This window comes from Theobroma cacao, chromosome 10, assembly GCF_053813885.1.
Source record: "Theobroma cacao isolate CCN51 chromosome 10, ASM5381388v1, whole genome shotgun sequence".
NCBI classification, from domain to species: Eukaryota; Viridiplantae; Streptophyta; class Magnoliopsida; order Malvales; family Malvaceae; genus Theobroma; species Theobroma cacao.
This window is the reverse complement of record NC_142648.1, coordinates 8,934,482-8,939,629: the sequence shown is the minus strand read 5'-3', so window position 1 is coordinate 8,939,629 and position 5,148 is coordinate 8,934,482. Positions and strand designations below refer to the sequence as shown.

The 5,148-nt window shown below is 31.6% G+C and overlaps 1 long non-coding RNA gene across 1 annotated transcript; it reads right to left on the bottom strand.

Annotated features, from left to right (window-relative positions):
- Window positions 1-2,141: 2,141 nt before the first annotated feature.
- On the bottom strand, window positions 2,142-3,200 carry LOC18586662 (uncharacterized). Its single transcript, XR_016023135.1, has 2 exons — window positions 2,694-3,200; window positions 2,142-2,557 (listed from the first exon to the last, which is right to left on the bottom strand). It is a non-coding gene; the product is annotated as an uncharacterized LOC18586662 (long non-coding RNA).
- Window positions 3,201-5,148: the final 1,948 nt, after the last annotated feature.

Genomic DNA, 5,148 nt, shown 5'->3' with positions numbered 1-5,148 from the left:
ATGAATAAGGGATGGTTACATCCATCTAAAGACATGACAACATTACAAGTGGTCATTATGTTTCTTTGGACTTATGCATATAGCGAAACAAATCATAATGTCCAATATAAATTTGGAAAATCAAGAGAGACTCTAAGTAGGAAGTTTGGTAAAGTGTTAAATAGTTTATGTTTACTGGCCAATGAAATTGTCAAGGCTCTAAAATTTCAATTTGCAAAAGTTCCACCAAAAATTAAAAATGATCGTAGATATTGGCCTTATTTTCAAGGGTGCATTGGTGTAATAGATGGATCACATGTTCTTGCTATTCCTTCTGCAAATGATCAAATTTGGTTTATTGGTCGAAAGGGATATCCAACACACAACATCATGTCAATGTGTAACTTTGACATGCTATTCACTTTTGTGGTTGTTGGTTGGCTTGACACTACACATGACACCCGTATCCTTTCAACTATGCTTGAAGAAATGAAAAGTGTGTTCCCTTACCCTCTAGAAGGTACAACTTATAATTTTTATGATATAAAGTTTACCATTCTATATATTCATCTCTTGAATTTTTTTAATAAGCTAATATTGAAACCTTTAACTTTTTTCTTGAGTAAATATTATGTAGTGGATGTTGGTTATCCTAATATGAAAGGGTATCTAGCACTTTATAATGGTGAAAGATATGACATTCTTGATTTAGAGGTTATAGTTCACTAGAAGGTGTGGAAGAAACATTCAATCATGCACATTCTTCATTAAGAAATGTCATTGAACGAACAATTGGAGTTTGGAAGAATATGTGACATATTTTACATGATATCAAGCCATTTCCATTGATAAAATAGGAAAGACTTATTGTTGCAACGACACTTCTTAACTATATTACCCCATGTGGTGCTATATATGAAGAGTTTGACAAATGTGATTGTAATCCCAATTATGTTCCTAAGAGTCAAGAAGAAAAAAATAATGATGAATAAATGGGTTCATATACTTATAGAAGAGCATTGAATGATAGTTACATGGGTAGAGTTCGCAACCAAATAGCTGTTGCATTGATGAAAAATAGAAATCGTTGATTTATAGGTTATTTATGAATTATGTGTTACTTATAAATTATTTGTGAAAAATTTTTTATGACTTATTATTAATTATAAACTTTATGTTATATAAAAATACTTTTTATATTTCGAAAAATTTGTTTTAAATAGATAAAAAATAGTTAACTTTTTTTCATTAATAACAAAGAATTCAAGATTAATATAAAGTTATTTATTAAATACAAGTTATGGTAATTTTAATAAAAAATAGAGCTTATATAAGTTGTTTTGTCAAAAAGCTTATTTATAAAAAAGAGCTTATAAAAGTAAATTGATCGAGCAACTTTATCTTAATTTTAAAAGCTATTATTTGTCACAAGAGCTTCATAATGGCTTTTAAGTTAAAAAAAATTAGACCAAATAGGCTCTAAATTATTCAAAAATTAATTATTAATTATATAGCTAACTTAAATAATGTAACCTAGTTCATATGGAGATAGATGATTCGTTTTTAGAAAGTTTTTAAGTTAATTCTGAAAGAGGTGTGACATCTTGTAATATTCAATAGATTTTTTCTTCTTTTACATAGTGTGTTTAAAATAATGAGGTGAAGTGATTTCAACGCTAGAATAACACTGGCAGAGTTTAAGGGGAAATTAATTTATTTATTGATTCAATTTTCTGGGATTATTACGGATAGGGGATAGTTAATTAGAATACTTTTAATTTTGGGTTTTTGGTTTTGACTTGAGAAGGAATTGATCTAATCAGAAAGAGGTTTTTCTACCCACTGGGATTGGATGGAAAAGTCAATTGGTAAAATAGCGGAAGAAGGTTAAGAATGGTAGCATAAAAGTGGAAAGAACAAATCAAGAGACAAGATAAAGATGTTTGGTGAGTGGTAGCTTATTTTAAACTATAAAGGTAAAAGAAATGTCATGCCACATGATAATTGGAGGGTGCCAACGTAGAGAATCTTGATGATAGTAGAATTTAATCTAACTTTGATTATATTTGTTTAAATGGATTTTTAAATAGATTGCGTGACTTTGTTCTCTTAATCAAATATTAGAAGTCAAAGGTTTGAGCGGTGCTTTCTGTTGAACTGGATGTTAAAATTTAGCTTAATTAATTGTATATACTAGAATGAAACGTGAAATGTATTACTCAATCTCTCTCTCTCTCTCTCAACCTATCGAAAACCACAAATTTGTTAATAAAAGGATAGAGTGCATGAATCACCAACCAATAGAAAAAGCCATGCTACCTTATTAGGGAAGAAGCTTGCACGAAAGCTTCAGCCTTACAACAATCAAGAGTAAAAAAAAAAAAAATCATCTTTCAACAAATGGATCATCAACCTGCCATGAACATTGAAATAAGACTCCATGGAAAAGAGAACCAACTGAGAATCATCGCACATACGGACCAGAATCGTCCTCTGGTGTACTGCCAATATTTGGCCATATCCGGATGGTTCCTCGGCAAAATCTGTATTTTCCCTGGTGGAAACATATGTGTTGAACCTGAAAGACAAATACAGATATCAGAAGTTAAATACAATTAAATGTCAAAGCACATCCAATCGTTCTCTCCAATCCATCGCTCCAAGTACGGAAAGACATAAAGGGAATTAAGGAACTATTGTGGGTTAATTTTTACCTGTTTTCTTTTATGCTGCGTCTTCTTCGGAACCTGAAAGTTTCCAGGCAAGAAAGATGGTAGATTATCCCTGATTTCTTGCATTCCGAGCTGGGAATGAATCCTTTTTGGCGTCAACACCAGAGCATCAAACAGGCGAACAAACATACTGCTAAATCCAAGCAACAGGACGGTGCCCGTAACCTTGGCAAGCAACATTAGCAATTCCATGGCTCCTTTTCCGCTGTTTTTTTTTTAAAAAATTTTTTTTATAGCCAGCGAAGATGATGGTAGTTCCTCTTGATGTTCAAGGTTTTATAGAGCCAAAATCCATATAAAATATCTTTTGTAGCTTACATTGCCGATGATATGCACCCAATTAACGTTGTTGGGACCATAAAACAAGTGGTAAAGCTGAAAGGTAGTTGGGTTGAGACTTATATCATCGTCTTATTCTAAAACCAAAACTATGTTAAGGAAATATATGCGCATGGAGAAACTTTTGCCCGGTCCCCACTTCGACTTTCTAGTTTTCCGACCTTAACTTCATTTTATTTCCTTATATTAACGCAAGTGTCCACACTTTTAAACGGACAACTACTGTAAAGATTAATTGTGGGGCGAATTACAATTATTTAATAATACGGTTAAAAATGACTAAACTAAAATAAACATTAATTGCTATGATAAAGAAGCTAACTCGAAGTCAAGAGGATGGGAACATGTAATTTTGCAGCTAACCCCTCCTACTATTAATTACTTAGTGACCTAGTACAATTTAAATATCGTGAATTTCTTTTAGCCCTCAAAAGATAAATGTGTTTTTGAAAATAACTCTTTTCAGAATTTTAACTATTTTTAGCTAAGAGAAAAGATTTTTGGACAAAATGACCGTCAATGAAATCTCCTCCTATTCAAGCACACATGAATAAAATGTTGTTACACATCATGTTGAAAAAAAAAGTTGTTTCATGTCATGCTAGAAAAAAGTTGTTACATGTCATATTGAAAAAATATTGTTATTACACACCATATTCAAAATGTTTTTACAACTCATGTTAAAAAAAAAAGTTGTTACACGCTATGTTGAAAAAATAGTTATTACACGCCATGTTGAAAAAAAATTGTTATACGCCATATTGAAAAAAAATTGTTATATGCTATGTTGAAAAAAATGTTATTGTTACATGCCATGCTTAAAATGTAGTTACATGTGATGTTGCAAAAAAAAAAAAGTTGTTACATGCTATGTTGGAAAAAAAGCTGTTAATGCCATGCTGAAAAAAAAAGTTGCTACACATCTTGTTGAAAAAATGTTGCAGCCATCTCCTAAGGCCTTCATAGACGATAGAGAACATCTCCTTTTAGCAAAGCTTATGAACATTTTCTTTACAAAATCATTAGGAAATGACACAAAGTTTTGCGACTCATCAACAAAATCATCTAGCAAGGACTTTTCTAGAATTTTTTTATGAGATTTTAAGAAATCAAAGATGGATAGAAGCAACTAAAATGCAAAACCCATTTTCTTCCCTACAGGTTTTTTTTTTCATCTTCTTCTTTTTTCTTTTTTCCACTTTCTCTTTATCTCAATTTTGCACCGAATTTGAAAAAAGAAATGAAACCTTTTGTTTATCTCGAGATGGATGGAAAATCTTGAACCATTCCTTTCTTTTCCTATACAATCAAAATGCAAAAACCGTTTTCCTCCTTACAGTTCTTTTCACCTTCTTCATTTTTCTTTTTTTTTTTCACTTTCTCTTTATTTCAATTTTGCACCAAATTTGAAAAAAATTGAAACTTTTGTTTACTTTAAAATAAATGGAAAATCTTGAATCATTTCTTTCCTTTCCTCTATTTAAATTCTTTTTATTATTACTAAGATTTTTGGAAGGGAAGATAAGCAAACCAAAAACATAGTTTTGAATGGTTTAAAGTGTCACGACCCAAATTTTCGGGCCATGACCGGCGCAAGGGCCCAATAAACGTAGTCTATTAAGCCCAAACAAGCCTATCGATTTATCTCACTCACCATTCCATCAAATATCGCTAAGTCACAAATTATAACTTTAAATCAAAATAGTAATAGACATTGCCAACTCGTATTGGCATTTCTCATTTATTATATACATACATTGTCTGCAACATGTATTCCAATAATGTACATTAGGTTCGCCTATACATCTCAAAAAGAAGACTTGACTTCCAACGGAGGGACTCGGATGAATGTACAGCTACTGAATGCCGAGACACCTACCAAAAGATGGACACAGGTCTACAAGGACACCTCGTCTTAGTTACCGGCTGCCTCATGATTTGAAAACAAATTTGAAAATGGTGAGTATAAACCCAGTGAGTGAACAAGGAAGGGAACAAGCATACTATAAGGAATCTTTAATGAAATCATGATGCATTCTTTTTCAAAACAATGCAATTTATTTCTATTCTTATTGAAAACCCCTCATCAAGCCCTTAA